Genomic DNA, 12180 nt, shown 5'->3' on the forward strand with positions numbered 1-12180 from the left:
CCTATGGGATGACACGTCCCCTTCTGACAGCCTGGTGGTGATGGTGGAGGTGGCAACAGTGACCACAATGTTTTCTTGAGCCACCAAAAGAAAGAAACAGAAACTCAACAACATTTCTGAAGACATCTCAACATTGATTGGTTAGGCTTCACCTCTTTTGGAAGCCAGCATACCTAAATGTTTAGAGTCTTCTGTTGAATCAGATAACATTTGCCAGTTTGTAGTCAAGATACAGATAGGATAGGTGAGTTTCCCAAGGTCACACAGCTTGATGAGAACAGCAGAGGTAATTCCTTATTTTCTACCTCCAGGTCCACTGTGCTCTTCCCAGAACTGTAAAAAAGGAGGCTTTCACAGTAGTAAATTAGCTATTTTTCTCTGAAAATGATATTTTCATAATGCCACTCCCCAATCCACTGAACAAATCGTTTTTGTCAGTCATGTGCATTTGAATATCAACTTGTCCAGTCACTTTCTATCCATTTATCCAATGTTCATTTCTTCATAGCATTTATCACCGGTTGTTTCCTTACCTCTTAATTTGCTTCCTTTTTAAATCAGCTATGTGCCTTCACTAGGCCAGTAAGGTCCACGAGAACTAAGAGTGTCTCATTTGACATAGCCCCCAGAGCAGTGCTAGAATATCACAGAAATTTCATTATCGTTACATGAATAAGCAATGCAAATTTCCTCTGAGTATAGGGTATTCCTTGCTGCTCAAATACTGAGTAAACCAGAATCCTCTAAATATATGTTATCAGTACACCCCTTTAAAATAATTTTTGCTAACTTTCAACTACATAATTGAAACTACATAATCCTCTCCCCTATTAAGGATCAGAAGGTACCTTCTCCCAACTTACTTGAGTGTCATATAACCCTTCCCCCACTGGCCACAGGGCAAGTCTGAGATGTCTTAGGTTGCATACATGAATGAAAGCAAGCCCATAATTTTGATGCCATAAATCCTGGAGTGTGGTGCTCCTTTACTTCTGGTAATGGAGGTGTCCCCTCCTTCATTTCAGCATTAAAATTCTATAAAATAAAAATTATCTTGAGGTTTCCCTGGTCCAGTGGTTAAGACTCTGTGCTTCCAGTGCAGGGGGCCCAGGTTCAATCCCTTATCAGGGAACTATACCCCACAAGCCCCAGCTAAAGATCCCATGTGATGCAACAAAGACCCACTGCAGCCAAATAAATAAATGACAAATATTTTTAAAATTATCTTATTTTGAATTATTAGTCTCTGAGCTCTTTCTCCTACAAGAATACAATGGTGCTTACTTCTTTTATATCTGCATGAGACTGTATGCCTAATTTTGAAGATTACTCCTTTCTTCAGATCAAAACGGAAAAATGATTTTCCATACTTTATCTCATCTGATGCAAGAAACAGCTTTTGGAGGGTAGAAGGAAATATTATTCTCATTTCACAGATGAGAAAATAGATATGTCCCGTGGGTAGTCAGAAGCACAGTCGGAGTTGAAACTCAGCTCCTCATTTGAAACTTAACAAAGATTTAATGAGCACCTACTGTGTTGCAGACTCCATGTGGGGCTCTGGGAACCCAGCGGACAGCAGACAGGGCACCGTGCAGGGCGTCTTTAGTTTCAGGTCCATTGTCCTCTTCTAATCGGCGAACTCCAGCCAAGGACAGTGAAATTAAATCATAATCCAACATGTTTTCTTATAAAGATTTAACTGTTTTAAGGAAGTTTCTAAACAAAGCCTTAAACGGGGGTTAAATAGCATTTTAACATTGTTTCTGACGGTACAGCACACACTGACTAAATTAAGTGAAGCAGAGTCATAACATGACTTGGAATTAAATAACCCAAGCATCTAAACATTTGACAGTGTCACTATTTTCTGGAAGAGGTAAGAGCACCAACGGGGGTTCTCAGGGTACCGTGTTTGGCCTCAGCTGAGCAGCAGTGACCTCCGGGCAGGTTCTGAACAACTGCAGCCACTCACCTGCTGAGTTTCGGCTCCCAACCTCCAGGGCTGTCAGCGTTCCCTGGCATTCTCCCACAGACAAAAGGGAAACAGCATGTATTCCCTCCTGTCTAAGAGAGTAGCAAGTAAAAATGGCTTTGTGATTGTAAGAAATGTCGACTTAATTAGCTTTTTCCTTGCAGGTAATAAGTGCTTTCTCCAAGGAATGCCCAAAATGAACAACACTGTTTGAAGAAGTTTATCTTTCCTTATCATTTCCCACTTAAGATTCGTAGATGCAAAAACCACAGTCCAAGATGATAAGAAATTGTCATGGTTTATCATCTTTGAATATAGCAAGGTAACATTACCACAGCGAAAGTTAGAATCTGCTTCTGCTGATGTTTTGAAATGTTCCACTGAGTGGTGTTGATCCTATATCCCCCTGCAAACCTTAAAGATTATGGAAATCAGAAATATCTTCTATCAGTTCCTTGTTTGGAAGTTCACTAATGTTTTTCTGGTGGGTCTGTGAACGCCATGAAACGGTATGAGGAAATTATTTTTTGTATGTCATTTTGTAAGTTTATGGCTTTTCCAAAGATGCTCAAAGGAGTACATGAACCAAAACAGTCTGACTCCTTTACAACAGTCTATTGAGGTTTTGAATGTTGTCAATACATCCATAAGTCATTTCACATAGTTTTTGGATGTTCTTCTAACTCGGCACTTGAGACTAAAATGTATAATCATCAAAGACACATTTTAAGAATATGTGATGCCTAGTTTACACCACGAAATTTATTTCATTTGCCCAATTTTGAAGTGTTTCTTGCCTCTGAAAAACAGGAAAGACTAACTATAACTCGATTTAATTTGACTCTGAGGACTATAGTTCCTGAACAGCTGACTGAAATAAAATTCTATAAAGCAGACCCTCTATTCCCTTGTACTGCTGTAATTTTGGTTTGTGGTTTAGCACAAGGGTGGAAGTTGGCTGAACCTTGTCTTCCCGTCACGTTTGTCTGGTAGTGGGACTGCTGGGCATTGTCACTGAGCCCTGTCCCGAGCAAGTAAAAATAAGGTTCTCTGCTCTCTAGGCAATTACCATCTACTTGGAGAGAAAAAACATGTGCTCAGTATATAGGCATCTCTTCCCCCAACAGTCCATGCTATAGAAAGGAAAATTTACAGAGTGTATACAGGTTTTCACTAGAATACAAAATCCCTGTGGCTAACACTGCCCATTAATTATAATATGTCTTATTGTGAATCTATGGATAATTAATCAGTGTCTGCCCATGAAAAATACAGTTATTCTGAAGGATAAATTCTAGCACTAAAATTTTAAGTAAGCTACACAGATTTCTTTTGGATTTTCCTAAATTTGAAGTCTTCAGCAATCTAAATAATTGAACTTTCTATCACAGTTTTGTGTTTCCAAGTAAGTGGAGAAAGTTTTCTTTCCTGTAAAGGGGAGAGAGAGAAAGAAAGACAGAGAGAGAGAGGAGATAAATATATTATACACATACACACATATATACACTTATTTATGTACAAATGCACGTATATATGAAGTTCAATAGAAGTTGCTACTTTAAAAATATTTATCAGAATAGGGTGCATTAAAACTTGATAAGGTTTGTAAAATTTATAGAGGCATCGCCTTCAAGGCCTGATGTGAGTTATGAAATCTAATTTTGTTTTCATAGCTCTGTGATAAAATTTTATCATTGTTATAAAAGGGGTCTTTACTAAGACTGACCGGAAATCTGAACTATCTGGCCAGGCAATAAAAACACATTCCTTAGCTGCAAAGTGTCAGACAAGCAAGGTTTAACTGAAATTGATCGATAAGTCTTCCTTTCACAGTTGAGTGCATTCACTTTACCTCATAGGATAATAGTTTTTTTTTTAATGGTTTTTCCATTAATATCAGACTTCAGTGTTAGTAAGAAACAAGAAAGACATAAAAGGGAGAGAGACATGCCATCAAGAGAGAATGTTGCAATCTTTAATGGTAGAGCACTTGTGCTCAGATGAAGTGCTTGTGTGAGTGAGGGTTCAGACTTGCATTACTGATTGTTATGGGTTGAATTGTGCCTCCCCACCAAAAATCCACATGTCAAAGTCCTAAACCCAGCATCTCAGGATGTGCTCTTATTTGGAAAATAGGGTCGTTGCAGATGTAATTAAAGAAGATGAGGCCCCCTAATTCAATATGAGTGGGGACTTTTGGACACAGGACACAATGTCACGTGAAGATGAGGCAGAGGTTGGGATGATGATTCTACAAGCCAAGCAACACCAGACAGTCTGCAAATCACCAGAGGCCAGAGCAGAGGCAGGGGACACATCCTTCCCTCACACCTTTCAGAGGAGCCAGTCCTCCTGAGACCTGGAAGTCAGAATTCTGACCCCAGAACTGTGGGAAAAGAAATTTCTGTTGTTTAAGCCATCAGCCTATGGTACTAGCCCTAGCATCTAATACACAGATGACCACAGTCACTGGGGCAGAGAAGTGAGATACCCTAGTGGGCTTATCATGTCCCCGTAAGCCAGTGAGCAAGGCAGTGCCCCCATTCCCTCAGGTTTGGCGTCCAAATGCAGCTCATTATGCCTAGCTCAGCTGTCATCAGGAAAATCTTCTAAGCAGGCAGTGACTGAACCATAAAATTATTCTTTAAAGGCATCCAATGAAGTCATCAAACCCAGTTTTAGAACTGCCAATAACCATACCTGAAATTTCTACAGGCTATGTGATTAGACAGATCCGGGTACACATATCAGCTCTTCCCCTGGCCAGCTGATGGCTTTGGCAAGTTATTTCACCTTTTCAGGAGCTCAGCTTCCCCATTCTTAAAATGTAAAAGTAGAAGCAGGAAAAAAACACCTATTTCCAAGGCTGGTCATGAGTATCGAACGAAAGCAACAACAGCATGGAAGTCCAACAGGGTGCCTGGCCACGAGCATACACTGTGACAGCGTTAGTGACCTTCTCCATCCATGTTTATCATCGATCTTATCTGATGCTTATGCCAACAGGCTTGCCCAACAGTGCAGGAGGCAAGACTCTACTCAGGTCTTCACACCACGATCTTTTCCCGGAAGGAACCACCTTCAGTTCAGTTCAGTTCAGTCACTCAGTCGTGTCCGACTCTTTGCGACCCCATGAATCACAGCACGCCAGGCCTCCCTGTCTATCACAAACTCATGAGTTTACTCAAACTCATGCCCATCGAGTCGGTGATGCCATCCAGCCATCTCATCCTCTGTCGTCCCCGTCTCCTCCTGCCCCCAATCCCTCCGAGCATCAATTAGCCATCCCTAAGTTGTGTTGTGGCCTCCCTCTGTCACTCTGGTGGAATCTGGGTTGGAATTCTGTGGGTGAAGAGAATCTGGATGCAGGTCTTAGTAAACACCTGTATAAAGACTACCAAGCAGAGAGATAGGCTCCCTTGGTCAGCTGGAATAATGTCTGTCACATCACTGTTGCCCAATCTCATCTAGCGACTGAATCAGAATCAAACTTTTAAATTGAGTGGGACTTTAGAGATGGAAGAGTCGACTTTCCTTATTTTACGGAAAAGGAAGCAGCAGCTCCAATGGGCCCAGCTGGCATCAAGTTGAATGGTCTTATGAACAACAGTTTATGTTCCTTCCATTCTATGGTTTCCCCTCCTCACAGAGTCAGCCCAGAAATGGAAGAAGCAGAATAGATCCAAAGATATGTAAAATGTCCTCAGAAAAAACCTTTGCCTGAGGAGCAATGTGGCTTTCGTGGAATTGAGGCCCTTCCTAGCTCTATGATGCTTGGACCAAGCCAAGGTGAAAGTGGACTTCAAAACGGAGCTGGGACTGCCATTCATTCAAAAAAGGGGCAGTCAATCTGCTCTCTGGTGGGGGGTGAAGCTTGCTCATCTTAGCCCTGAGCACCTAACAGCTCCTGGAGGAGCTCACCTCAGCAGTGGCAGAGTAGGCTGAGGGGCGGGGGAGTAGTGACTCTTGTTTGGAAAATCTCCGGAATTGGCTGACTCCCATTTACATGCTGTTTCCAGCAACAGAGATCAATCTGGGTCACCTCTCTGCCACTGAGTAAGTATGCTGAAAATTATTACTATTTCAGACAAATGTTTAACTATTCGCAGATTATCTGTGACACCATAGGCCAAAGTCACAACAGCCTAACCTGGGAGTGGGTTTACTTTACCTTGTGATTTATGGAATGAGAATTCTGGGTGCACTGTGGGACTAATTTAATACGAAACATTCAGATGTCTGTCTTATAATGCCATTCATCTTTCCTTAGCCTGCCTGCACCAGGGGGCATGTGGTTCAGAGAGCAGGCTCTCCCTTCTCAGCCACAAATCATCACACTTGTGCAAGGGGGTGACATGTCTTCTCTCCCAAGCTGGACTGCCTGCAGCCGAGTCAGGCAAGCAGTTAAGGGTCCATCTAGGCAATGATGGGAGAAGAGTGTTTTCCACTGTAGCGGGCCTTAGGCGTGTTTTGAAAGTTTCAGTTGGCAAAGAAGGGAACTTGATCAATGTTTCTTTGGTTTCTCTCATTAAAAAAAGAGATATAATCAGCCAATACTGTCTCATCAAGTACAAGACTCATTTTATAAGAAAGCTATGTGATACATTCTGTAGGTGGGTGTGATGTGTGTCTTTTCTCAGATTGCCATAACAAAGTGGTGGTGGTAGTGATTAGTCGCTAAGTCATACCCAACTCTTACAACCCTGTGGACTGTAGCCCACGGGGTTCCTCTGTCCATCGGATTTCCCAGACAAAAATACTGGAGTGGGTTTCTATTTCCTTCTCCAGGGGATCTTCCCAACCCAAGGATTGAACCCAGGTATCCTGTATTGCAGGCAGTATTTTTACTGGCTGAGGCACCAGGGAAGCCCTATAACAAAGTTCCATAGGCTCATAAACAACAGAAAATTATTTCTCACAGATCTGGACCCTGGAAGTCAGAGATCAGAGTGCCAGTGTGGTCATGTTACGGTGAGAGCTGTCTTTGTGCTGACTTCTCATTGTATCCTCACAAGGCAGACAGCAGAGCAAAGAAGGAAGCTCTCTCATGACCCATAAAGGCACTAACTCTATGCATAAGGGCTTCATCCTTACGATCTCACCTATTTTTATTTACCTCCTGAAGATCCCACCTCCTCATACCATCACATTGGAGAATAGGGTTTCAATATACAAATTTACATACACAAATATTCAGTCCATAACAATGTGAGGAGAAGAAAGTTCTACAAGCAAATCAAACTCTGATTCAGTGCTTCTACTAAAAAGCAGATACTTTTTTTAAGGTTAAGGTTTTTTTAAGGTACTTTTTTAAGGTTATCTTAACCCTTACATCCATTTAACAAACATCCCTTAATGCCTGCTATATTGAAGGAGGAAACGGACAGAACAGGCTCCATCTTGAAAGCAGGACTCCATCTTGGGCCGGACCGTGGACTTTGTATATTCCCAGTATCTATGGAAATGACATACCAACTGGAAAACCAGAGGCCCTGGATGGAAGAGCCCCAGACCTCATACCTAGACTCTCTGTCACCTAAAAGAATACCTTAATTATCTGTGTAACCTAATAGAATCATAAATTCTATTATGCTTATTGGAGTATGGACTTCCCTGCTGGCTCAGACAGTAAAGCATCTGCCTACAATGCGGGAGACCCGGTTTCAATCCCTGGGTGGGGAAGACCCCTGGAGAAGGAAATGGCAACCCACTCCTGTATTCTTGCCTGGAAAATCCCATGGACGGAGGAGCCTGGTAGGCTACAGTCCATGGGCTCACTAAGAGTCGGACACGACTGAGCGACTTCACTTTCATTTTCACTTATTGGGGTATGACCACAGGCCTATTGATAATTGTCCACTGTTAATTAACTACCTAAGCTTAAAGTATATGAATCAAACTTTTTGACTGTTTTTTTCTTTTCCTTTGTTCAGACTAGTTTCAGGGAATTTGGGAGGTGGGTTTGGGCACGTACACTTAGAGTATATAAGGTTTTCACAAAAACTGGTCAGGGTCCTTGGCTAAGAGGAGACTCTGCCTTGGACCCGCTGGTGTAATAAACTGCACTCCACTATCTGCACTGTCCTTCTGAGTGAGTTTGTTTCCCGGAACGCGTGGCTACAACAATATGATATGGAATATTCAGGCACTGGAAATACAGATGTGAACAAGCTAGACTTTCATTCAAGGAGTTTACCGATCAGTGGAAGAAAGGCTATGTCAACAGTGATAAGTGCTATAGCTGACGTAAGCAAAGGGGGAGCACATGGAAGGCAGTTCCCAACAGAACTGGGTGTAGGAAGGGGTCAGGGACTTTTCCCCAGAAAGCTGTAGGAGGCAAATATGTATATAGGTAACACAGGATCTGAGGGAACCAAGGGCACTTTTAGGATGAGTGGAGTACAAATCTCTGTGAACAAAGGAGCAACAAAACAGACTGCAGGGTGAGGGGAGCATAGTCTTCCCAAGGGCATGGAAGGAGTGTATTCTACATTTAGATGACAGTCCAGGGCCACTGGAAGTTTTTAAGCAAGACAGTAACATGATGTGGTTTTCCTTCCAGAAAGATCATTCTGGCTACTACTTGGATAAAGAATTGGAGAGGAGTGAGGCTGGGGTTGCACCACGACTAGTTAGGAAAACCACCAGAATTGTCCATGGAAGCAACGGCAGTGGCTTAAGTGTAAGTAAACAACGTTGAAGCACTTAAAAATCCCACAGACGCATCCCGTTTTTCTCATAATAGCAGCTGCAAGTCGCTGAAATGAAAACTGACATCTGTTGTCACGTCGGGAATGAGACAGAGGACGGGGCTGCTCACACTGTCTTGTGTGCGCTGCCCCACTGCTGCTGAGAAAGCCTCCCTTAGACGCCTCTTAAACACATAGCTTTAGTTCAATACATCATGGTGGCCCATATCAACTTTTTCATGGGAACTGGGCAATATCTAACAGGGAATACCACTCCTTGGGTGTCCTGGAATGTAACAAGGATTGACAACTCAAATACAGCTGATGACAGTCAAGTCCAGTGAGTAGAACTCACATTCCAGCATTGAGAAAGTTGTTAGCCAGGCTGACCTTGCAGCATGGACAGAGAAGGAGATATGATAACAAAAATCAAAATCCACAATGGAATCCAGCCTATCAAAACGACTGCATTAAACAAGAGGCAAGGAAAAGTTTGATCAAAAAAAAAGGTGTTTAACTTTCTGAATTGATCTGGGAAAATTCCCTAGATGACAGAGTGTCTTAAGTTTTGCCAGGATGTCTCTGCAAAGTCCACTTCCTCAGACAGACTTGCTTGTATTCAAAAGTATAACTTAAGAGTTCATCCTGATCTTGTAAGCAAAGTCACAGATTTCACCTTCAAGGTCATGTTGCTTGTATAGCAAAGACCGCCACTGTTATACCATCAAAGTCAAAGGTGAGGCTACACCCTTAGACAAGCTTCTTATTGGCTGAAGAGGAATAGAGTCAGCCTAGCTGATACCATGCTAATTTCATCCCTCATTGGTGAAGGGAGAAAAGAGTCATAACAAGAACAGAATTATGGGTTTATACTGCAAATGCCAGCCAGGTCCACAGCTTCCTGAGGAAGGACCAGCCCACACCACCAGTGCCTACACAAGCAAGCTGTGCTTTGTATCATGGGATCCCTGACATCCTAATCTAACGGAATGAGTAAAAGGCAGCTACTGGCTGGCCTCCAACCATTCAGTCTTCCATCAGGAGACACAAAGAAAGTAATTCAGAGGGTAGAGTGGCCCTAGAGCCAAAAGAAACACAAAAGGAAGGCAGGAAACAGAGCCATGAGGCAGCAGAAGCCCTGAGAGAAGACAAGTGAGCATCTTAGCCTAGAGCAGGAGAGCTCATGGAGAAGAAGGAAATTCATGGATCAAGAAGGACAGATATCACTTAGCCTGTAGTAGTAGAACTGCTCTCATTCTGAAGATGTAGTTAAAATTCTTTGAATCCATTATTGGAAAAGAAAATATTGCTCTGTTAGATACACTCTTTAGGACGACTTTAGCTATTGTAACACATAAAATCCCAAGTAAATACATTCCATTGACTTAATAAAATTTCACTGACTTTAAAAAAAGTTCAGAGGAAAGGAGAAGTGAGGGAGAGGAATGGTAGACTACCAGGTGTCCATCTGGACAGAGTCAGGCTGTGTATCTGGAACAGAGACCACCAGGGAGCCTTATGCTGGGCTCTCCTATGCTTTCCCCTCTCTTTGTTAATCCTCCTAACGAACCTCCACCTCCGGAGGTAAACTGAGTGTGTCCCTAAAGTGTAACCTGAGCAAGCTTAATTTAACATACAATGTCTAGTGCAGCTTTCATGTTATTAATAGTTCCCTTTAACCACTGCACTTAAAACAGAAAAACCCAGACTCCTTAGCATGACCTACAAGGCCCTCCACAATCTGGCTGGTGCCCACCCCTCCCACCTCAACTCATGCTTGTCACCCCAACATCCCAGCCTATTCACTATTCGAGTAGTCACCCACCTACTTCATTCACCTTTACATGCCCAGTACCCAGAACAGTATCTGGAGGTAGAAACACATGAGTTAGGTCTTTGAAAAGCTTATTTTCTTTACAGCTTCTTGTCTTTTAAGGAAAGTATTGCCCAACCTATATGGATTTCATTTATGGGACAAGAGAACTACTCTAAAAATTAATTTTTCTGAGAGCCCTTGTTATTGAACTGAAATAATATCCCATGGAATTGCATACTATTAGATGAGCCTGCCAGGGATGCGGGTGGCTCAAGCTTCTGTATTAACTAAACCTAGAGAAAACACAGAACAGAGAGGCTCAGCCTGCCCCATAGTAAGCAGCTCCTTCACTGGAGAAAGGGTTGTATGTGCTTAGTTGCTTAGTTATGTCGGGACTCTTTGCAACCCTATGGACTGTAATCCACCAGGCTCCTGTGTCTATGGGATTTTCTAGGAAAAAATACTGGAGTGGGTTGGCATTCCCTTCTCCAGGGGATCTTCCCCACCTGGGGATCGAACCCATGTCTCCTGCATCTCCTGCATTGCAGGTAGTTCTTTACCTGCTGGGAGAAAGGGTTACTTTGGTAAATAAGATCCCTGTCTCTGTTCCACAGCTCTCTCAGTCTGTACATACAAAAATGCATAGGAAAACCCCAGGAAGCTGGCTATTTCCCCACCTTCAAAATTACTCTGCTCCTCGATTCACGTACCATAGCCCTGACATTATTTCTGTGACCTTTAAAATAGCAAGATGTTATCAGCACTGAAGACAGCTTATTTAACATGGGGAGCTTCAGCACCTCAAACTCCCTGTGTTTCCTCCAGTGACTGCATCCTGGTTACCATCTCTGGGTGGTTAGTTTCCAACTCCATTCTTTCTTAAGGAAACAGTGAGGAGTAAACGTGACAGCATTTAGACTCAAACCCCCACACAGGCAGTAACTGCTTCTTTGCCTTCAAAGCCCCTGAACACCAAGGTAAAAGGGGCCACAGTGTTCTCAGAATTGCTGTTTAGTGCATGAGCCATGCCCAGCTGACAAGCACAGAACCCTGGACGAGTTTCCACACGTGTGGTCAGCTACCACCCTCCATGACTGGGGCTTGCCACCTGCAGACTCCTTGCCCCATTTCAGGGGTACGAAAGAAAAATCTCCGCCATTGAGCCTGGGACTCTGTATTTTATCAAGCTCCCCAGGCGACACATGCACAGGAAACTCTGAGAATCATATTAAGGAAGCATCCCTTGCTGATCCACAAATTGCTCCAGGGAGAGTTGTTGTTAAAATGAAAGATAGGATTTACAGGCCCTTAGAAGAGAAAAGGGGCTTCCCTGGTGGCTCAGATGGTAAAGAATCTGCCTGCAATGCAGGAGACCCAGTTCTATCCCTGGGTTGGGAAGATCCCCTGGAGTAGGAAATGACAACCCATTCCAGTATTTTGCCCAGAGAATTCCATGGACAGAGGAGCCTGGCAGGCTACAATTCATGGATTGCAAAAAATTGAACACGACTGAGTGACTAAGACACACACAGAAGAGAAAAATTAAGGGAGATTGAGGAGAGAAGACCGAAAGGCAAGGACAGACAAGAACTGGAAGGAAGCAGAGAAAGAGTGGTGGAGATGAAAACAGAGAATCAAATCTTATGCTTTGGGGGCACTAATCCTAGCGGTTCTGTAAGGCTCCCACCTCTCCTCCATTG

The 12180-nt window shown here is 43.0% G+C and overlaps 1 protein-coding gene across 2 annotated transcripts in view; it reads right to left on the reverse strand.

Annotated features, from left to right (window-relative positions):
• Positions 1-2254: 2254 nt before the first annotated feature.
• The window catches only part of LOC110125208 (doublecortin domain-containing protein 1), a 101032-nt gene continuing 91106 nt past the window's right edge, over positions 2255-12180 (reverse strand). For both annotated transcript variants that reach the window (XM_070472986.1, XM_070472985.1), the window contains one exon: positions 2255-3403. The gene's annotated coding sequence lies outside the window, so the exon portion shown is untranslated. The remainder of the gene's footprint in view (positions 3404-12180) is intronic.

This window comes from Odocoileus virginianus, chromosome 10 (assembly GCF_023699985.2).
Source record: "Odocoileus virginianus isolate 20LAN1187 ecotype Illinois chromosome 10, Ovbor_1.2, whole genome shotgun sequence".
Classification (NCBI taxonomy): Eukaryota; Metazoa; Chordata; class Mammalia; order Artiodactyla; family Cervidae; genus Odocoileus; species Odocoileus virginianus.